Here is a 24,828-nt window from a genome sequence, read left to right as displayed (position 1 = left end):
TTATACAAGACTGCCTCATACTTAAATATCTAGGAGACATGTTATTGCACCTCTAATATAAGGTGTGCAAACCCTATCTCCTATACATTTTAACTCGTGACCTCTCTTACAAGAACACAAGTTTCCCACCATCTAAAGATGAGTATTGAATCATTGTTTTAGCTTTTTTTAACATTCAAAGAATATGATATTAACATTATTTCATCACTTATGCTTCTTCCAATGTGTATAGCACCACTTATGCTCAGATCCTAGTTGAGGTCAACATCTCCAAAGGTCTCTCAGCGAAGATTTGTTTGGCCTCTCTAATTGGATCTTGGATCCAGTGTCTTGATTACGAAGGTATCCCTTTTCGATGCAGGAAGTGCCACAAGACCGGTCACCTTGCTGCTCCTCTGAAAAACCTAGACAGAAGAAGTCTCCTTGGTGGAAGAATGTGTCGAATGATCATTACACTATCCTCAAAGCCCCCTCTGTTGGGGATGGTGACTCTCCTTAGGACTCTTTGGTGGCTGCCATGACTGTTGTCTCAAATGGCTCTCTTGTGGCCCCTTCTTTGGAGACCTCCTCTGTTCTACCCTTGTCTACGAATGTCTCCCTTGCAGATGATTCTTCGGTGAAGGAGTTTGTTGTTCCTCGTGGTCCTATTGGGGGCCAGGACCCTGTTCCTTCTCTTGGCCCCGCCCTTGTTCTGGACTTTCCTCCTGTTTCAGTGGGGGGCCAACTGGCTTTGGGTTCTTCTAGGGAGATTGTTGTTTTCTCAAATTCTCTTGGGTTCCATTGTTCTGTTTCTTCTGGAGATCGGATTGCTGAAGCAACTAAGGTGGAGGATAGTTGGAATCCAGTAAAAAGAAAGAAAACTAGGCCATCTGCTCCTTAAAAATGAATCTTTGATCATGCAAGGGAGGCTCTAAATCAAAGGGCAAATCGTGATGTATCTGGCCCTGCCTCCTAGCTGGATCTTCTCTTTTGGCTGGTGACTGGCTTTTTGTCACCATGGTTACCCTTAGATTGGGGGGTGACTAGTTCTGCATTTATTTATTGTACCTTTTGTTTATGCACTCATTGAAAACTTTAGGCTTGTACAAGGTTTCAAGATCCCTTCAAACCCTATTTTAGTTAATCAAAAACATTATTTCATCACCCTAGGATAGTACTGTTTGGTCGATTGCTATTCTTATTGTGCTTATATTAATGCTTTTAATATAAGGTGTACAACCCCTCCCCACTACAGATTTGAACTTTTGACCTCTTACAAGAGCACAAGTTCTCTACCATCCACAATTGGCAAAGTATCAATTCATTTTTCACTTTCTGTATCATTCAAAGAATATGATATTAACATTATTTCATCATCCTAGGGCAAACAATTTGGATTATTATCATCCTTCATCTTTGCTCCAGGCCTTTAAATCTATTCATCTCAAGGTTTGATGAATGGAGAAACTAACCTTGCCTAGTTTTTGTATGTGCGTGTCATCATTTACAATTTGATGAAGCAAATTATGTCATGCCCTTACACATCAACAACAATGATTTTAAGTGATTGTCACTATTTTTGCACCAATAGACTCAACAAGACTTTGCATAAAAGCATGCAAATCAAAAGCCAACTAATGTTGTCAATCTTCAAATGTATAGCTATGGAAATAGCATGCAAATAAGCTCAAAATGTAAAATCATAAAGTTCACCCCACATGCAATATTCTGATATGTGCAGTTCTCTACCACTGAGTGGAACTTCGCTTCTTTGTGTAATGTGGAATACTATTGGTTATTGTCGTGATCGGCACTCATTGTATTCTCTAATAGCCACGGTGAATTGTAACTCCTTGCATGTGTGCCATACAGTGCCCATTGCTTATTTTACTGCACTTGAACTCCAAATTTAACATTAATCTAAATTGCAAAAAGTATAAAACATATAGTTACAATGAAAATTGACACCAATTGATTTAAACTTGAAAAGGATGCCATCCGTGCAGTGCAATGTGGTCTTCACCTGACAAAGAACTACATATTTAACTTTGATCTACATTACACATTATATAACACCATTACGTTAAAATGCCAAAAATAATACAATGATTGATTTCAGCATAAAAGGTGCCACACATGCAGTAACATACAGCCATTCAATTTATCACCAGCTCCTGATTATGGTTTCATGAGTTATATGTTACAGCACATTGCATTTTTATGTTGTGAAATCCATTCTTTAATTTTTTGCGACTTTAATGTAATTTTGTACTACCAACCTCATGTGTCAGTCACCTTGTTTGACAATTTGATGACATAATTCTTTATGATACAAGTAAAGATCGAGCACATTTTCTATATTACAGAAAAGTTAAATATGAGAAATGCCAAAATACATAATGTTCAGTAGAATCCAACTCCACTAAATAATGAGACATGCACTGATAGGCCATACAATTCACCTTCTATGTAAAATTATTTTGCAAGGCCCATTTAGATATAGCCTAAAATTTGATAAAATCTGGCGAATTTGCATGGCACCTGATGTAGATTCAGGTTTCTCAAAATTGACCTCAAGAAGGCAACTTCTAGAGGTGTATTAAAAAGATTAAATCATTAAGCAATTTTTTTCATATCTACTACAAAATTACATTGGCTTTACAACAAATAAAAGAATGCATAGATTGAGAGGACAAAATTAGAAAATTCTCTCTGCACTAAGTCTCATGCCAAGCCAACTTCCTAAAAATACATTTGATATATTCCCGAATAAAATATTCTGGTCAGCCACAGTTAGGGGTCAGAACGATCTTGGTGCTTGAAACTTGAAATGCGGCAGACGACCTTAGACATAAAGCAAACATTAACAAATCAGGAGAATGTGTTGCTATAAAGGATTTCCCAAAACATGCACCAAGTTCTCCTATACACTAATGTACATACCAGGCATATCACTGAGAGAAGCAACAAAGATATGATACGATAATTCCAATTTTCTCCTCATGCTCATCATGAAATATCTATAGGGTACAAAGCAACACCGTTGCGAGCAGCTTGAATGCGACCCCATCTACCTAACCGAGGCTCCTGTTTAAGAAATTTCCAATTAGATAATTAGTGCTTGCTCTAACTGTTGATTTTAATGATTGATAAAACAACTTGAATTGTAATATATGAAGGAATCCGTACAGAATTCAAAATGAAAAGATATGCAGATGAATGTGAAAAATTGTACATTTAGCATTGGTTTGTAGCTATAAATCAACAAGAAAGGAAGCAAAAGTATAGGAGCAAATAGGATTTATTGAAACCAGAGCCCTCCCTTTCCCAAAGACATGTAACACCATATCCAGTACATTTAGTTTGGATATGTATTAACTTGTTAAATGTATTGGATATAGTATCACCAAAAAAATCAAGCCATGAACTAATTAACAATAGTGCAATGCAGTCTTTTATAACAAGGTAAGCATTTAAGTAGGTACGATGAGCATAGATAAATCAAAAAAATCAGTCATAATTATGCTTGTGACCACCGATAATGCTAAAGCTTGAAATGTACAGAGTTTGGATAATTCCATGCAGGGTCTGGTGCAGGCAATTTTAGAGGAATGGAGACAAAAAGCTGCAGAACCAAAAACTCAGGTGAATGCTGCATTGGAATTACGATCTTACAGTTTCTATTTAAGCAAAATATTCAATGATAAACAGATATGATATATCTAAAAAATGTACAAAATGATAGACCAAACGCAATACTGGAGTGGAATCCTCCAAGTATTGTAACAACAAAATATACTCAACATTAAGAAAAAAAGGAGAACAAAATATAAATTTGATAATAGAGTGATGGCCTTAGACTACCTATAAATTCTACTACAAAATTAACATGTGAGATGAGCTGGCTACCCTCTTCCAAAACATGCCCACATACATCTTAGAGTATAAGTAATACATATATAAAGATATATTTAAGACCCATTAATGGAGTTTTGCATCCACTCTAATATCACCCCAACATCATTGCTTAAAGAGCCTTGACAAAGGCGGCACTCACTTAACACTTTGTGACAATCTTCCATCCCAAAACTTTGCACAGCCATGAGTACTACTCCCTTGCACTAATTACAAAAAACAAGTTGCAATGAAAGATGTCCCAATAGAAATGCGGTTAAATTAGCATATAAAGGTAGAATCATATAAAGCGATTGGGAAGCATGAAACTATTGGAAGTAACCTAGAACCCTAATAAAAACACTTATATATTGTATGCAGAACTTCGCAGAGAATTATGTATCCTCTTTGCCATAAGTCACAACATGAATGAATGCATGTCTCAAGGTTCGCCTTTTTAAGCTTATTATTTGAGTCTGTAAGACATGATTAAACTCTCCTTTCGAAACAGTACAACAACTTAAGGACAATGAATTAGTGAACAGTAACCAGCCAGGAAGAATGGCACACATTAAAGTAATTTAAGCATAAGAAGAAGTTTCGTGCAGTAAAACTGAAACACAAAATAGTAATGCGTAACAGAGGAGTATATGTCCGTCAATGGAAGGGTGGTTTTTAGGCCTTATTTCTAGATCTGAAATCCTTTGACCTCTTTGCCGTTTCAAATTTCTTGTAGTGTTACTTTTAATATTTTATTGATCTGTGTTAGTATTTCTTTATTTAGTTATTAAATTTTATTTTTATTTCTATTGAATTGACCCACAAATCAGTCAGCAACCTTGGTTAAAAGCCAGCAACAATTCTTTCCAGCATATAATCTGATAGAAACTTATCTTCAAAATCAGACACGGTAGCTGAATGCAGAACATTAATTGAACCTTTGTGCAGATGCACAAGGTAATTGCAAGCATTTCTATCATTGGTTAAAATGAAGCTTCTGTACAGTAATACTTACAAATGTTTAACAGGATAAACTCAACCTTAATGTGTATTGATTTCAGCATCTGTGTAATTAGTAGACATGTATTAAAGAGCTCAGGAAATATTGAACTCAACCGCAGTGTTTTCAGAATTACAAATTTTATGGTAAAATTGTCAGTGTAGCATAAAACTTCCAAAAGATTCTACAAAAAAAAATGGTTTGACGGTGAAATGTTTGCAAATTAATGATAGACTACTTAATTTGGTACAAGCAGTTCTATGTCTTGTCTGAGATGCATGAGTTGATTTCTAGCACCACAATGCACAACATGGAAAAAAATTATCCTGTTTTTTGAGACAATTTGGTACGTATTGCCATCTCACATCAGAGTTAGGCAGTGAAAATGTCTTAAGGTTGTTCGATCCCAGTGATCTCTGCCCTTTTTTTTTTCTGGCATTGGTACTAACCAGTAATTGCTATTGGTGTGTGATGGGTACGCCAAAGAGGAGTGGAAGGTGAAATGGGGAAAATTTTGGTCTATTTTTGACATACGTTTTTGATGTCCATGAGAGAGAGAGAGAGAGATACAGAGGTTGAGGAAGAGGAAGCTAGAGAGGGAGAGAAAGAGATGAGAGGAGAGATGAATGGGCAAAGAGACTATGACATGTCTAGAAGTAGATGCAGATAGAGCGAGAGAGGAAAAGAGAGACAAATAGATAGATGTAGAGAGAGAGATAGAAAGAGAGAAGGGGAAAAGGGAGATAGAGAGGGAGAGGGAGAGCATAATGTTCCCTATTAGAACTTCACTTAATTTTCACTAGGACCCCTAAACGAGGTCTGGATTAATACCTTGGTTTAAGGCCCGCACCAAGTTAGTTATCAATAGCTAAACAAACACATACTTCAACAATGTTCCAAAGAAAATTCTAATCATTATTATATAATCCTAATGTACACGAGATTTCCTTAAGGCTTTTTCAAAGAACCCATCCTCATTATGAAGCACCATGGGAGATCGTACAGGGCACATGGAACCTATCCATCAAGCCCAAGAGCGAGAAAGTGACAGCCACCATTCAACCTCCCTGCCCCACTCAGGGTTACCACTCTCAAATGGATCTTATACTACTTACAATCCCTATATGTACACTCCCCTCCATGATGGAATGGTAGATTAAGCTTATTGGAATCTTCATTATTAATTATACATTAGAAGCAATAGAATATCGGCACACATTCCCACTTCCCATCAAATGAACGTCCAATAACAAAAATTAGCCAATTGATATTGTAAACCATTCTTGCTTACTTTGAGTGGATACTCATACATTCCCATAGATGATCAGAAATCGTGACCTCTTGTATGGTTATAACTGTTATACAGGCGTGATTGGGCTATTTGCATTGTTTTGAATATTGGATTCATAATACATCTTTGATCCATTGTTGGCAGAATTCGTGATCAAGTTACCGATTCACAAAATGGGCAGCGTGATGGGCATTATATTTACCCCATGCTTGATTTGTTTCAAGGTCACTGTTTTAGCAAAATTATTCTAGAATCACAACTAAAAATGAGATCCATAAATATGATGCAATGGACAAATTTTATGGCATTTAATTGACAAATGTTGGAGTCCATTATGAATAGCCCTATGATCGACTATGCAAAGAACATTGGGAAGTAGGAGAAACACTTCTTTCTTATAATCCTTGGTTAATTTATGATGTAGATATTATTGGGTGGCTAGTGAGTTTCAAAGAAAAGCCCGACAAGAACGCCCAAAGTTATATTTTCTCCCGAAAGTTTATAAAGGCTTTGGAATAGCTGAGATAAGCAGAGGATCGGGCTCTTTCTTAAGTTCAAAAAAAATGCATGCAACTCCAATGCCGAGCTCCAGCTCTTACGGTCAATCTCCGAAGTTGCAAAAACAGAGGATTATGAGGCAAAATAGTGGTTGAATTATCTATGCATGTGACTGTATCATGGTTACTCTAGAGAGAGCTCAAGAAATGGTGGTTGCTGCAATTGGAATGTCTGAAGCACATCATCAAACCATTCTGTTGTGACTTCTCTATTGGAACATTTCCCAGTTGGCTATACTGCACCGGTAGATTGGACTTCGTGACACAGTGATAGATATTCACTGTGTCTTCAGTACCTTTGAAGAGAATGTCACATGTCATAAAAGAATGCTTATTGATTTTGAAGCCCAAGGGGATGCTGTTTTTCAGAGACTGTGGTCTTTATGACATGGCAATGCTATGATTTCCTTCTGTTCAAAACATTGCAGATCGTCATTATGTACAAGGTGACAGTGTAAGGCCTATGGATACTCTACATGTTTTATTTTCTGACATTTATCAAGCAATTCATGAAATTGTGACGCTGAATGGGAAGACTGGGGCAGATCATACAAATTGCCAATGTCTGGTTGAACGATTGAAGCTTTTGAAGCCTCTGTTGGATGATGGTAAGGACTCAAAGATAGCTTTGATGGGATCAGTTGTCAGGGTATTTGAAGAACTATATTCTTCTTTGAAGAAGGCTCGAGAACTTATAGAAAGATGTAGTACAAAAGGGAGTCAAGTTTATAGGGTACTTTGCAGCCAGCAGAATATCACTAAATTTCAAGAAAAATCTTTGGATATCTATCATGTCCTGAATTCCTTGCCTCTTCTCTACATACTCCAGACCAGTTACAACTTCAAGTTGAAATTTGTGCTGAGGAATTGCGCAGGTTAAGATACACTATCTCAAACATAATGCCATTATAGGAATTGACACAGTTGGTAAAGGAGAAGCTCCATGAATGGTTATTCAAGGTTAGGGCGCAACTTCTGCGGGAGATGCAGGATACAAGTTTTGAGTTTGTTCTTCAAGATATAAATAAGGCAAAGAAGGCAATGGATAAGGCTCCTTCTGGGAGTATTATCAAAGTTATTGAAAACATGCTAAATACTGGAAATCTCAATACTCAATCTGGTCTTGATCTTCAATAGAGTTCTGTAATGACTGTCATTGCAGAGAAGCTCAACTTTTTCCATTTTCTTTCACATTTCCGATCTTTTCACAGGGGAGCATAGTTTGCACAAATGCAACCAGTACAGTGTGCAAGATGCTTCCAGAGTCATGGGGCTTTATGTGTCTTGTGCACACACACCAGATGATCACACTCCAAACCGAAGTGTTAATAATGTTAACCTGATCACCTACAGGTCTGATAGTACATACCATAAATGTTCTTCTCAATATAATATATCTCTAAATTAGCATTTTATATAGGACTCTAAGGGCCAGAGACTTCTTAGGAAACAATATTATAATGTTTAACCAAACTAACAATTAGTTTGTTAAGTGCTATTAATTATATCTTCATGAATCGCCGACTAGGAAGGAGTTTGATTAGTGCTCATTTAGGAAAGGTTATGTCCCTCTAAGGGACATATCCTTTAGAAAGGATATATAGTAGTTTGTAAATGTAGTTTATATGACACACAGTTACAGCAGTCTGCTCCTCCAAGCATTTTACATCTAGCGTATTCTAAATCAGAGATATTCTAATTCAATCAAGATCGATTGTAGAGTACTGGATCTGCATTTAGGATAAGTGTTAAATTCCTCAACAATCTGAATATTCATAATATTTAGAAGACCATTCTCAGCAATTCAAGACTGAACTAATAGTCTGATCCAAAGAACAAAGAATTAGCAGAAACTTTACATGGTATCAGAGCCAAGTTATCAGTTCTAGGGCTCTGCAAAACTCAGTTATCAAACTTCATATATATTTAGTAGCTTTCTCCTATCTTCAGTGGCATACACAATCAGACTTGAGGACAAGTTTGATGGAAAAGAACACTTTGAAGCCTGGAAATTCAGAATCTTGATGATTCTTGAAGAGAACAATGTTAAACAATTCGTTGACGGAGCATCCAAACAACCCCCAGTTGAACCTCACAAATCTATATGGCGAAAAGAAAATAGAAAAGCTATTCAAATCATCTTGGATGGAGTTAAAAATGATATTGTACCTATGCTTACAAAACATCAAACTGCCTTTGATATGATGAACGTATTACAAAATGCATATGAAATAAAAAATGCAACCAGGGTTCTTGCACTAAAAAGGCAACTAAATCACATTCAAATAAAGAAAGGAGAATCGATAAATTCTTATTTCCTAAGAGTTTCTGGCATTAGAGATGAACTATCAAGCATAGGAACCATCATTAGTGACACAAAATTAATACTTATGGCTATACATGGATTGCCAAATTCATGGGAGACATTCGCACAAAGAATAAGTGCGAGAGATCAGCTTCTGGACTTTAACAAACTCAAGAATAGTTGTCTTCAAGAGGAATCTAGAAAACTAAAGAAAAGAGGGAAACCAAAAGTAGAAGATGAAGAACTTTACGTTCTTAATACAAACTCTTATAAGGGCAAGAAGAAGCATTTCAAGAAGAAAAAGGGAAATCAAAAAAATGTGAAGCCCAAGAAAGATCTATCTAAAATAAATAGTTTCAAATGCGAAAAATTTGGACACTATAGATCTAATTGTCTTAAAAATTCCAAACAACAGGCAAATTGTACATATGTCACTAAAGAAGAAGATACTAATGATCCTGAGAACCGTGTTTTGTATTCCTCTCTATCAAATGAAATTTCAAATAAAGCATGGGTAATTGATAGTGGATCTTCTAGACATATAACGAGATATAAAGAAACTCTAGATTTTTTATCAGAGAAGGTTAATAGTGAAGCTAACATTGGTGATAACTCAGCACACCCCGTTGAAGGAATTGGAAATTGTACTTTGAAACTAAGATCAAGAAATACTCTTCTTCTTAAAGGTGTACTCTATGTACCAGGGATTAAAAGAAACCTAATCTCAATTACAGCACTTGAAGATGATGGACATAATGTTGCATTCATAGATGGAAAAGTATTAACTTGGGCTAATAACTCTTCTATCAAAAAAGCAAAGTTAATTGGTCAAAGAAAAGAATATTTGTATGAATTAAATACAGAATCTAGTCAATCCACTCAAGCCCTAGTCCATGAAGCTATAGATACAAATGAAATATGGCACAGAAGATTAGGGCATCTAAATTTTAAAACCTTATCAACTATGGAGAAGATGGTTACTGGATTACCCAAATTAAATAAAGACCATCCTAGTATTTGCAAAGGGCGTGCTCTGGGTAAAAGCACCAGAAGTCCCTTTCATTATAGTACTAGAAAAACAAATAATGTACTAGAATTAATTCATTCCAATTTATATGGACCTATGTCTATTCCTTCTCTTGGAGAATTTTGGTATTATATCTTGTTCATATATGACTTCTCTAGGAAAACATGGATTTACTTTTTAAAATGCAAGGAATTAGAAAAAATCCTACAAAGATTTAAAGAATTCAAAGCATTAACTAAAAAAATTTCAAGACATAAAATTAAAACCCTTAGAACTGATAACGGAGGAGAATATACCTCAGACTTGTTTAAAAGTTTTGTAACGAATCAGGAATTAAGAGGGAGTACATTGTTCCTTATAACCCAGAGCAAAATAGGGTAGCAGAAAGAAAGAATAGGACAATTATAGAAGCTGCTAGGGCTATGATTTTTGACCAAAATCTAGAATACTATCTTTGGGCAGAAGCCTCTTGTACTGCAAAACAGAAGCCCTCACTCCTATCTTTAAGATAAAATCCCTGAAAAAGTATTTACTAAAGTAAAACCCAATATAAGTCCTCTTAGAATTTTTGGACGTCCTGTATATATCCATATTCCAAAAGAAAATAGAACCAAGTTAGAACCCTCTGGGAGGAAAGGTATTTTTGTAGGGTATAGTGAAACTTCTAAAGCATATAGGATTTTCATACCTGGACAAAAAACTATTGAACTTAGCAGAGATGTAATCTTTGACGAAGATCTTGCATTCAAAAGAGTCATAAGTTCTGATGAACCTTCTTCTTTATCTATTTTTGAAAGAAATAGTGACTTTGGGTCCCAGAGGGAGAACTTAGAAGAAATCAAAGATGACATTCAAAATATGAACCTTAAAGAAAATTCAAAGAAAAGACCACTTTGGGCCATTAAAACAATTGAAGCAGCCCAAGACTTTGTTGCACCTTCCGAAACAGTCAGAGAAAGCAAAAGACCTAAAAGATTCTCTGGTTATACAGCTAACATGAGTGACTTATCCAAAACAAAGCCAACCAATCCCTCTGATGCTATTAAACAGATAGCTTGGAAAGAAGCTATGACAGAAGAATACCAATCTATCATAAAAAATGATGTTTGGGAAATTGTTCCAAGACCTAAAGAAAAACCTGTTGTTTCTTCTAAGTGGATATTTAGAATAAAGCATGTTGTTGACAGTAGTATTGAGAAGTATAAAGTCATATTTGTAGCCAGAGGATTTTCTCAGAAAGAAGGGATTGATTATGAAGAAACCTTTGCTCCTATTGCCAAATATACCTCCGTAAGAGCAGTCTTAGCAATTGCCGCATCAAAGGGATGGAAGGTACATCAGATGGATGTAAAAACAACATTCCTAAATGGAAAGATTTAAGAAGAAGTCTATCTAGAGCAACCGGAAGGATTTGAAACTCATGATCCTAACGCTTTTGTTTGCAAGCTCAAGAAAGCTCTTTATGGGCTTAAACAAGCTCCCAGGGCCTGGTATGAAATAATTGATAAATATCTCACCGGCTTAGGATTCTCCAAGAATGAAGCCGATTCAAACTTGTATTATAAAAGAGATAAAAATGATATGGTAATTCTGATATTGTATGTTGATGAATTATTAATCAAGGTGATGATCATCTTATAGATCAATGCAAGAAAGATCTAACTAGAGAATTCGAGATGAAAGACTTGGGGCTTCTCCATTACTTCCTAGGATTAGAAGTACGACAGTATTCTGACAGTATCATACTTAATCAAGGGAAGTACACATCAGACATTTTGAACAGATTTAGAATGTGGAATTGCAAGTCTATGTCTTCTGTAATGGAGACTAATTTACATAAACTTAAAGAAGTAGTAGCAGAATCACCTTCCATAGATTCTACTCTCTACATACAGATGATTGGATCACTTATGTACTTCGTAAATACAAGACCAGATATTTGCTATGCAGTTAATGCCTTAAATCAGTTTATGTGTGAACCAAAGGAGATTCACCTAGTTGCGATTAAACACACTATGAGATACTTACAAGGCACCCTTAATTTTGGACTCAAATATGAGAAAGTTGCTTTAGATTTGCATGGATTCACCGATTCAGATTGGGGTGGAAGTGTTAAAGACGGGAAAAGCACTTCAAGATGCTGTTTCAATTTAGGATCAACTCTAATATCTTGGATATGCAAAAAGCAGTCTTTAGTTGCTCAGAGCTCCATAGAAGCAGAATACATTGCAACAGCAATGGCCTCTCATGAAGCAGTCTGGCTGAGGAAGTTACTTGTAGGATTATTAATTTACTTGGGCAAGCCATGAATCCTACGATTATTCATTGTGATAATCAGAGTTCCATCAAACTCTTAGTGAATCCAGTTTTCCATGACAGGTTTTAACATATTGAAATTTCTTACCATTATGTAAGAGATATGATAGACAGGAATTCTGTAAAATTGGAATACATTTGTACTGCAAATCAGATAGCAAACATACTCACCAAACCTCTATCTAGAGTAAAGATAGAACATTTCGAGAGGAGACTTGGTATGGTTGAGTTGTAATCCATTTGTACTCTTTTGATTATTAATAAAATAATTTTATTTTTGTCAAGCTATCGACTGTTATGGCTCCACCATTTGTATTCATTATTTTAAGAGGTGATGATCTCTGAAAAATAATGGACACTTGTACAAAACATTATGAGAGATGACTATCTCTTAGATAATGTGTTAAACATAAGAGTTCTACTGTAAGATCTAGATGAGTTCAAGATCATATTGTGATGTAGACATTGCTATGTTTATGAGTCACAAATTGGATAAAGGGAGAATTTTATTCTTCTCTGAGGTTATCCTGTTTTTTGATAGATCTTAAACTCTAGATATTGTTGTGATACTAGTTTCTATGAAATCACAATTTGGATAAACGAAGAGATTACTCTTCAGATTTATCCTGTATAATATCACTAGTAGTAGTGATTTGTCATACCACAGGTTTAGTAATATGACTTTGTATCATGTGTTCTATGATACCATATACTAAGAAGAATCAAACAGATAGAGAGTATTAATTCTTCTGTATTGGTGTTGCTAGATATAATATCCCTCTATAGGATTATCAGTTTAAGAGGGAGTGTTAATAATGTTAACCTGATCACCTACAGGTTTGATAGTACAGACCATAAATGTTCTTCTCAGTATAATATATCTCTAAATTAGCATTTTATATATGACTCTAAGGGCCAGCGACTTCTTAGGAAACAAGATTATAATGTTTAACCAAACTAACAATTAGTTTGTTAAGTGCTATTAATTATATCTTCATGAATCGCAGACTAGGAAGGAGTTTGATTAGTGCTCATTTAGGAAGGGTTATGTCCCTCTAAGGGACATACCCTTTAGAAAGGATATATAGTAGGTTGTAAATGTAATTTATAGGACACACAATTACAGCAGTCTGCTCCTCTAAGCATTTTACATCCAACGAATTCTAAATCAGAGATATTCTAATTCAATCAAGATCGATTGTAGATTATTGGATCTACATTTAAGATAAGTGTTAAATTCCTCAACAATTTGAATATTCATAATATTTAGAAGACCATTCTCAGCAATTCAAGACTGAACTAATAGTTTGATCAAAAGAACAAAGAATTAGCAGAAACTTTACACAAAGTGGGTTCAACTTTCCTAAATTTACCCTTGAATGGCAAAGGTACATCAAAAAATTAAAAATTATACCCATTTCCAGAAGTAAAGGGAATTAAAGGCAAAATTTTACATGAAGTATGGTATTGAGAATTAAAAAATTATAGTTCTCTCTAGGCCCAACAATATGCCAAGTGAGTATTGCTACTCAATTGAAAATATTTACACAAAGTTCTGAAAGATGAAATTCACTGTACAGGAAACCTGGATATATATTTGCGATCTCAAGTGAAACTATATTCACCCAGATTAGCAATTTTTAATATCTATTAAGAGATTAAATCTTTTCATTAAAGGTGAAAATTATGTTCACGGGAGAGTTAACGTAAGTGTTAGCCATTTTTGCCTCCCATTCAACCCACCATCAATAACCGATCAGGGATATCTTCAATGGACTATTTTCTTTTTGTGGGTTAACACATAATTAGGTTGGGGTTAACATTTTGTGTTAACTCGGTCTCTTCATGAACCAAATTGACTCGATTCCTTCATCAATCGAGCTAGTTCAGTGTGTTCTTTGACCTAGTGAACTAGGTCGTCTCATTTGTCAAGTTGCGGGTTAACACACGTTTTCTGTCAGGGTTAACCATTTTCGCCATTTTAGAGAATGACTTTGCTCCTCTTTCCAAAATAACGAAATTTGCTATTTCGGAAGGCTTACCCTTTTGCTTTCATGAAATCGCATGCTGCCTCCTCCACCGTGCAATTGGGAATGTGTTGACCAACTGATTCATGCCACATGGAAAATTCTTCTTATGTTGGGTTGCTTTTGATCCAATGGTTTTTGTATTTTTGCATAGCTGCCTTAGATCTAGACGCATCTTTTAAAATTTATGTATGCATCTCAGCCATCCATTTGTTATGAAGATCTTGATCTACAGTTGGGTTTTATTCACTTGTTGAGGAGATTTCTTGCAGCATTTGGGCCGTCTATTTCAAAATGAAGATCTACATCGAGGATTCATCTTTTTTGGGGCAAATCAGATTTATTCCACGCGGGTTAACTCTACAATTTTGCTGCAGGTTAACAGTGCATGTTATTCCATCACGCGTTTTCTAACAGTGGTGTGAATTCATTTGTTGCGGCCATGACACATTACAAGGATTGTTCTTTAATGCTAAACTACACTCTTAGGCCTTGTTTGCACAACACCTTTGCATCTCCATGCCTCTTTATTGAATGTAATGATCAAATCTCATGGGATTTGATTTCTTACGGCTGGGTGCATTTGTTTTGCCCTTCTTGTCACTTCACTACACCAAGCTGATTTTAAGATCAGATTTTACTTTGATATTCATTTATTGCTCTCTGCAATTCAACTCCACTTAAGTTGGGGTTTGAACTCCATAGTTTAGATCCGAGTTATGCCTGCTCTATAAAGACAAGTTGTAAATACTTTTTCTGAGTTCTTCTCTGTTCTTCTCTGGTTCATGACAACAGCCTTGTGCACTATTATTGTAACTGCAACTTTGCCTTCCATTAATAAAACTTGTCATTTTCTTACCTATTCTTACCATTCTGCTCTCTAGTGCATGTATTTGCCTTGTAGTGAATAGTTCCTTTCTGTTTTCTTGATTCATATGTTGTGTTAAGTCTATTAGTAATTGTTGCATAGTGAAATATCTTTCCTTTCAGCACTTCAATCAGTTCCAAACCTGCATGTGGTTCCTTTGACATAGAATAGAGTCAAGACTAGAGTATTCCGGATTTTCATTGTTGTGTAGTGCAGTCATAGGCAGAGCTGTGACCACACTTCTATCTCGGAGCATCACCCCCTTTCCCTTTCTACATTCTCTTTCAGTTCTCCTTCTCCCTTTTCCTTGCCAGTTTTAGTTTGGGTGCATAATAGTAAGGAAGCCAGCCTTCTCCGAAGATTCAGCCTCAGAGCGCAAGTCACACTTTTGAAGGTTGTTTCCATGTTACACAAGGTCGCTTGAGGGTCATACCTCAAGCAAGGGTGCAGACTTTTTTTTCAATAGTAAAGAAATTGGTAAAAATAAAATGATATTTCCTTACAGCAAAGGTAAACATAAGGGTCAGATATTTTAAAATAGGGAAAAGTGAGAAACCAATGAAGAGGGACCTTTTCAAGATTCAGTTGCAAAACTGAATAATGTTTTCCAGGGGAATCTGTTTATTGAAAAAGATGGGCCAGAAAAGGTTGCTTCTTTCTCGAAAGTCTGTAGGCTACAGGGAAGAGAAGATGGTTTTCGAAGTTCTGATTATAACAGAGAGAAAGGGGAATTATATTTGTGTTTTCTGCAGCTAGATTTTAATGGCAGGGTTAAAAGTGATCCAAGGATCATTTTTGTTGTGTATTGAAAATAAAAGAGAAGTTTGTATCCTAGATGTTTTGGTCCAGATATTTACTTCTCTGATTGAAATAAATCAGTTGGTTGTTTCTTTCATGTTTTTTAATATTATCCTGGATCATCTTGTCAAGTAGATGTTTGCAATGTGAATCTGTTGGTTTATGTATACATGTTTTGCAGATAGAGATATTAAATTCCCTTTTGATTTCTCTGTAATAGGGAAGATTGAATATGTGATCTGTTGATCATTTGTTTATTTTTCTCTGAATCTTTCATGTAATCACATTCATTTCGTATTGATGAATGAATGTTAGTTGCCTTCGTGTCTTCTAGTTAAAGAAATAATCAGTAACTAATTCGTTGAATATCTTTTAGGAGGGAGCTGTAGCTCTCAATTCAGAGGAAAGCTAGCAATTCCATGATAGTCTTTCCAACTGTTGGTTGAGTTTGTTCTTCTGTTAGGGCATTCTGAGTCTTTCTGTATCATTCATTTTGAAGGATAAATCTGTCAACCAACATATGGTATACCTTCTCCCGAATGTACTGTGACTGTTTCCAACTAATTGTTGGCCTTGATCACTTGTCTTAATTAGGTGGTTGCTCTTAACTATGACTATCTCTAACATCTATTCACAACACAACTAGTAATATTCTTAATACATAATCGATTGCGTACTGCTGCTTGACAAAAATGTATCATCAATATCCATCGTCTGTTGTAGACGATGAACTACCATCACCACCTTCACTGGAGGAGAGTAACAGTTTTTTGGGTGGAATACATATATCTTCATTATCAATTTAAATATTTGTTTTTACTTTAGGTTATTGCGGGGCCATGACAGTCTGCCCTTCCCAATATTGCTTATCCTCGAGCAATCTCAAATTCAGACAATTGATGATCTTCTCTTTCCCATGTAGCATCTTCTATAGGCAGGCCTTTCTCCACTGAACCAATAATTTGGGAGTCTTATTCTTTTATCTTTTCTTCCCCATAGCTCGGAAGTCTTATTCTATAATCTTTTCTCCCGCATAGCAAGGAAGATTTCAAGTTTCAAAAATAAATTTGCCTTCGATGGAAACATGAAATATATTGTGGATTCTAATATTTCCAGACAATTCCAATTCCAAAGCTATCACATCTCTCTAATAATCTTGTATTATCCGAAAAATCGAGCTTCCACTCCACTAGCCTTGATTGAAAATTATTTGTGGTTGTAACCTAGGATACCAATGTAGGCATTGTAGGCTTCCGTCCACATTTGGATGCCTGTGGGTGGCATCCGGGAAATTCCAGTCACATCCACGTGCGTCAGCCCAGAAAAACAAAAAAACAATGAATTTTCACTTTTACAAGAAAATTAAAACATGTACGTTTTAGCACTTTAATAACATTTTATTTGCCAAACCCTAAAACGGCCCTAATAGAGGCCTTTCAACCATTCAACTATCATTTTGTTGCAGCTGGGTTTGCTCTTCTCATTTGGCTTCCATTTTGGCCTTTTGAAGGCAACTTAATTATATTTTCAAAGAGGAATCATCGTAGGGCGAGAGTTGACTTCCACAAGTTCATTAAAACACAAAGAGGTAAGCATTTTATCCTATTCTTGAGTGTCTCAATGAAATTTTTTGAGATTTTGATGAATCTTTGGAAGTTTGTGAAGAAATCTTCCATGTTTGTTTCAATTTATTTTTTCTAAAGAAATTTAGAAACAAGTTTAGGTATCTATTCGAATGGTTTTGTATCATTGTTTTTTACTTGTATGCTTGATAATTGATATTCATAGTTTTTTTATTTATTTAAATTTATTTAATTTCTTATTATAGAAAGAAACTACATTGTATTGTGCAAGAATGGTTGCCACCGGTAGTTAGGGCCACTAGTAGTCAAAGTTCAGTGGGAGGGAGGGCAAGGTCAGAGTTCAATGGCAGGGGAAGGAGGGGATAATTTCAAAATTAATTTAGGGTCTCCTCTATGAAGACATGCAACAAGAATATCACAGGTTTCAAGTGGTGGCTCCTATAGTTGGAGTTGTAGTTATTATCAAAGTAACAAAAGAAAGCCTTTTAATAGCTCTTATTCCCGAGTAAAACTTCATTTTATGGGCCCAGTTCGTAGAGCTTTTGGAATATGCAAAGGTGCAGAGGGGAAGGGGTTGTTTGATGCACAGATAGCTTCGTTCATAAAAGAACAAGAAGTTGTCGATCGTTTGGTTAAAAGATCAAAAAAAAGTTATTATCAACCTCCTTCCTCAAAAATGAACAAAATGCAATCACCCATTGAACCGGAACCAATTGTATCCTCCAAACGTTCATTCATGCAAGTACTTGTATTGGGAGAGGAGGAAGAAGTAGAAAATAGTGCATCAGCCCAAAAAAGAGGCCCATTGCACTCTACATTTAAAATGAAGGCAAGAGACCACGCTAATGAAGCCATTGCACGTTGCCTCTATGCTAATGGCCTTGCGTTCAACCTGGTAAGATCACCACATTGGAAGGAAATGGAAAGAGTCATCAAAGAAGCACCAAATGATTACACAAGTCCTGGGTATGAAAACGTGTGTACCATACTCTTGCAAAAGGAGAGAGTTTCTATAGAGAAAGAACTTCAACCCATTAGAAGTGCTTGGAAAACTTTGGGTGTGACAATTATGTTTGATGGTTGGGAAGATACAAGAAACAGGTCATTAATTAATGTGATTGCAGTGTCCCCCAAACGGGAAATGTTTCTAAAGGCAATTGATTGTTAGATGGAGGTGAAGGATTCAAAATTCATCTCTAATATTTTCATTAAGGCCATAGATATGGTGGGTAGTGAGAATATGGTCCAAGTTGTTACAAACAGTGCCAAAAATTGTAGGGGAGTTGGTGCTTTGGTTGAGGGTCGGTATAGCCATATTTTTTGGACACCATGCACTATACACTCCCTCAACTTGATCATGCAAGAGATTGGCACTCAAATAGATTAGGTGAAGCAAATATACAAAAAGGGAGAGGACACACAAATGTTTGGAAAAAAATCACAATCCATTTTTAGAACGTACTCAAAATTGGAGTTGCTGAAGGTAAATTAATTTTTTGTAATTATTAAATTTCATGGATTTGCAATTTAGTTAATATTTACACTTTTATTGTCAATTGACATATTGTTCACTTGCTTAGGTTGTTAAGACCCATTTTGCATCTCATACTATTGTTATGAGACGACTTCTTAAGGTGCAAAACGCTTTGAGCCAAATGGTCATTTGTCCTCAATGGGGTATGTGGAAGGCTTCAAATACAGAAAGAGCCCTAAAGATTAGGAGTATGATCTTGGATGATTGTTGGTGGACTCGTGTGCAATACGTACTAGATATCACCGAGCCCATCATGACTATGCTTCACTTTGCCGATACAGATACACCTTTCTTGGCAGATGTGTACAATGGCATGGACACCATGATTGAGATGGTAAAACATTCTATACAAGCACATGAGAGTGACCCTACAGAATGTCAAGCCTTATGCATTAAAGCAGAAGCAGTAATTCTTCATCATTGGGAGAAGATGACTACCCCATTGCACCCCCTTGCATATGCTTTATCTCTCAGGTATTATAGTGAGGCGATACTTTCAATGCCAGATAGAATTGCACCATATGGTGATGAAGAGTTTGCTAATGGGTGCTCCAAAGCTTTTGCAAGAATCTTCGAAGATGATGAGATGCATGAAAAGGTGAGGCTAGAGTTTAACTATTTGCTTTCGGAGCAACACTTACTCCATTTCCAATTAAGGACCAAAATGAAATGGGAGCAATCACATGGTGGTACATGTATGATCAGCCATACCAACATCTACAACATCTTGCAATCAAAATCATCTCACAAGTAAGTTTTGATTTTTGTTTTTAGAATACAACTTGTATTCTACAATCTAGTGTTTAACATCTATCATATTGTCATTTGCTTTTCGTTTGTATGTTTAAAAATTAATTTTGTGAACACAATGTGAGTTGTGAATTCTTATGCTGCTGAAAGGAATTGGGCTACATACTCTTATATCCATTCAGTGAAGCGCAACCAATTGGGGTCAAAGAAAGCTGAGGACTTGGTCTACATTCATACCAGCTTGCATCTTTTGTCACATAAGGATGATGAATACTTGGATGGGGCAGCCAAAATTTGGGATGTACTCCCTCAGTGTGCAAACTTGGATGAAACACTTCATGATCTTACTAAGATGGTGGATGATGGTGATGATAGGTCTATGACATAGGGTGCATCTAGTGCAAGTGGAACCATTCTTGGTTCAAATGATATGGAGCTTGCAAATGTTGGAGATGAGGAGGATCCAGAATTTTTTGAGAATCCTTATGATTCTGATTAGTGAACATTGAATCGTGAACTATGTTTTTGATTTTGTAGTTTGGACATGGAGTCTAGAACATGAATAATTGTGGCTATGAAGTTAAATTTGAAGTTTGAACTATTTAATTGACATATAAATAATCTTGAATCTTGATCAATGGTAAAGCATCATACGATACTATCAAATGATGTATGTTTGTCTATTTCTATGTTTCTAACTCTAAGTTCTTGTATTTATAAATTTCTTAAATTCTTTGCATATTTATTAATATGCAAAGAATTTAAACACATCCGTACCCAAAAAAATCCTACATCCTATATCCGCATCTGAATCGATAACTTAGGTTGTAACCATAAGAAAGCCAAACCTCCAACTTCAAGCGTTCTCTCAATGCAATTCCAATTGGTATAGATCTTTTGTTAGTTCCAGGTACGATGCTAGATGCCCTTGAGAGTCTTCGCGATATCCATATTTTGTTGTGCAAAGTCCTTGGCCCTTGGTACTCAACTTTCTTGGATGAACAATGACATGTGGTTGGAGGTATTATAACAATGATCACCAAGGTGCAACCATCTTGTCCATTCATTTTCTTGTCTAGAGACATAGTTCCTCAAGTATCCTTGTATCACTTGTTTACAATCTTTGTTTGTACATCTATTTGGGGATGGTAGCTTGTATTGGGTGTAAGTTTAGTACCTATTAAATGGAAGAGAACTTACCAAGATAGGCTCAAGAACTATCTTTACCACTGATAACTTGCAAGGTCATGCGGTTAGAAGTTTCAACTATTTGCAGAGCTTGACAATCCACCACTACATACATACAATCCTTTCCTTCAACCTTGAGTAACCAGATTATGAATTCCATAAAGATAATTCCCATTTTTCATTTGGATTGGATGAAGGTTGTAGGAACATGACTGGATGACTTTCTTCAGTTTTGTTTCTTTGATAGTCATACATTTTTGTACACATCAAAGGACATCTTTTTTTAAGTCCCTTCCAAAAGTATTTTCCCCTTTTTTGTAAGTTTTGTCAAATCCATGGTGACCGGCTAACGAGTTGCCACAATATTCCTTAATAATCGTGTCCTTCATTTTAGAATTGGGTACCAAGAAAGCCTATTCTTGTACAAGAAAAGTTTTTCTACTACTTTGTATTCTTCATTGAGCATATTTCCTTCTAGAATATTATCATCTTGTGTGTCTTTAACATATTTCGCAATGATGTCATTCCTCTAATTGGCTCCAATGTTTTTCATGGAGTTAAGGTGGGATCCTTATGATAGGGCATCTGGGGACAAACATAATCAAGATCAAAAGTTATAGGCTTGTATATTGTTTTTCATTTAGGTGCTTTGATTAATAAAGAATCTCAAGCTATTATGATCTATTTTGACATGGAACTTCCCACAAACCAAATAGTCTTGACTAGGTTATAGGGTATGCATGATGGCTAACTTCTTCTTGTCATAGATGGAGTACCAATTTGAAAGAACGTAAAATCAAGGATGGCTATGAAAGAACGTAAAATTAAGCATGGATAAGATAGGGCATAAGCTCCTATACCTCTTTTAATTTCTTAGAAGCCTATTGAGTCGCTTATTCCATACAAAAGCGCCCTTTTTAGTTAAGCCTGTGAGTGGAGTGGCCAGTTCAAAAAAATCCATTTACAAACCATCAATAATAATTGCATATTCCCACAAATCCCCATAAATGTGTTAGGGTTCTTAGTTGACCATTTATTGATGGCTTTAATTTTATCCTCATCGACACTCACTCCACGTGCATTGATTTGATGACTACGGTACAAAATCTCCTCTAGCCCATATTCAAATCTGCAAGTCTTGGTGTATAGTGGTTCTTGTCACAAAATGCTTAGAACTCGCTTAATATAATTCCTATGTTCCCCGGGGATGCATACCCGGCCTAAAACCTGACATTTTGAGGACAGGAACGTCCTAGGGACGAGGGGGACAAGTAGGGGACGTCCCCTAGCCGTCCCCAAAAAGTGAAAAAATGCAGGGGACATCTCGAAAACTTGGGGATGCTAGAGGGAAAAAATGGGGGACGGCTAGCTGTACCCAGTACGAAAAGGGAACGTCCAAACGTTCCCTTTCCGAACATTCCCTTTCCGTACTAGGTATGGCTGGCCGTCCCCCTTTTTTGTTTACATAAAATTAAAAAAGTTTTAACATAAAAAAATATTTTAAAGCCTCCAACTTGGTCGGCTAGGTTGGCCCCACCCGTCCAAATGCCCTAAAAGGCAATAGAGGCAAAATAGGAGCACCAAGCTGCTTCATTTTTCTATGTTTTGTTTTTTAAGTTCAAAAAAAACATGATTATGATACATTGATACTTATTACTTTATGGCAGCCCTCTATCCTTTGGGCCTATAGCTTTGGGCATATTTTGATTTTGATTTTCAGATTTATCATGTTTATCATTATGACATTTTGATATTGACAATTGTTAATGTTTATTGTTCAGCGTTCACTGATATTGTTATGCATTTTGACAATTGGGTACTAAAATCGGATATTATTTCCTAGATGGCATTCAAATGTTGTATGTTATGGTTCTATAATGTTTAAATGACATGCTCATATGAATGATGTGTATATTTGCAAATTTGAACATATATTTTTAATTTTTCTATATATATATATATATAGCCATCCCCGTTTGCCATCCCCCCCATCCCCAAAATCACCATAAAAATTTGCCGTCCTGAAAACCCATCCTGCCATCGAACACCGTCCCTGTACAGGAAACTTGGGGGAACATAGTATAAATCATATGTTCTTTGCATGTCCTATTGTAATGAAGGATATTATCGGAGATCAATAGAAACCTCCTTAGTTGTTTCCTCAATATATTATTTGTGCACAATTCAAATGTTGCAGGGGCATTGGTCAAGCCAAAGGGTAGGACCAAAAATTCAAGTGTCCAACCTAAAAGTCGTCTTGGGAATATCTTCTTTTCTCATTTTTATTTGATGGTACCTAGACCTTAAATCGATCTTGGAAAAATATTTTGATTTGTGTAATTCATTAATTAATCTATTAATTCTTGGGATAAAGTACGGGAGTTTTTCTTGTCTTTTTGTTTTAACACCCTTTTATTTATGCACATCTTCATAGTGCCATTGACTTTCTCAACTAGCACCAGGATGGATGCAAAAGGTTCAAATCCTCTCTTTGGGGGTAGTCCTAGAGGAATATCACCAAATACCTTCCTATGTTCTTTTTACATGGGTTGGATATCAATGTGAACTATCTTCCCTTGGGAAAAAGTCTTGTTAATAGTCATACATTGCACAAACCATGTTAATAGTCCCTCACTGGATTTGCGACATGGTTTAACAACCTCATGTGTCTTCAATAAGTCTAGTAGTTTGTATCAGGCATTGACAAGTCGATCACTTGGTGCAACGGCACCCCTAGCAGTTAACAAGTGATACCAGAACTTGGTCACAAGTTTGAATCCTTGCAGGTCGCAATGAGCAATGTTGGGAGGGGGATTACTAGCAATTGCATGCATGTGCTTGCAACGATAATTTGATAGGTGCTCAATAATAAAATTATTTTTTAAAACACAATCTTACGTGAACAAATTAGATTATTAATAATTTTTAATTTAAATAACATAACATTTTACTAAAATCTTTTAAATAGATAAATAATTATTATTTATTTAAATTCAATTTATCAAATATGAAGGCAAGAGCCTACAACATAACGGTAAATTGTGAGCCTCTTAATTGGGAGGTTTTGGGTTCAAATCTACTCAAGCTTAACTAATAATAAAAAATCTTTAACCACAAATAATAATAATTAACCGATAAATTTTTTGTAATCAAATATGAAAAAAAATTAAAATTAAAAAAAATCAAAAAATCTATTATGAAAAATTAATAAGAGAAATAAAAAAATAATAATATGAAAAACTAACATCTCTAACAAATATTCTATTGACTAAATAAAATATAGAAACTAAAAAAACTACACTAATATAAATATAATTTAAAAACTAAAATCAAAATCAATTTTAAAAATCAAAAGCTAAATAAATAGAGATCACAACATGAGCTAATGTGGAGATCACAAGTAATTATTTTTAAAATAAATAGGAAAAGAAAAACAATAGTTAAAAATGGAGATTTAAAATATAATCTTCTGTGAACAAATTAGATTATTAATAATTTTCAATTTAAATAACATAATATTTATTAAAAATCTTTTAAATAGATTAATAAATATTATTTATTTAAATTCAATTTATCAAATATGAAAAAAAATCATTTTAAAAAACCCCTTCAAAAAATCTATTATGAAAAATTAATAAAAGGAATACAAAAAAATAATATGAAAAAATAGCAACATCTCTAACAAATATTTTATTGACTAAATAAATTATA

The 24,828-nt window shown here is 35.3% G+C and overlaps 1 pseudogene; it reads right to left on the bottom strand.

Moving 5' to 3' along the window:
- Positions 1 to 2,194: 2,194 nt before the first annotated feature.
- LOC149558777 (U3 snoRNP-associated protein-like EMB2271) overlaps positions 2,195 to 24,828 on the bottom strand; it is a 45,477-nt pseudogene continuing 22,843 nt past the window's right edge.

Source organism: Cupressus sempervirens, chromosome 5 (assembly GCF_028749045.1).
Source record: "Cupressus sempervirens isolate cs-2001-9-10 chromosome 5, ASM2874904v1, whole genome shotgun sequence".
NCBI lineage: Eukaryota > Viridiplantae > Streptophyta > Pinopsida > Cupressales > Cupressaceae > Cupressus > Cupressus sempervirens.
The sequence above is the reverse complement of the archived record's forward strand: the minus strand, read 5'-3'. Positions and strand labels throughout refer to the sequence as shown.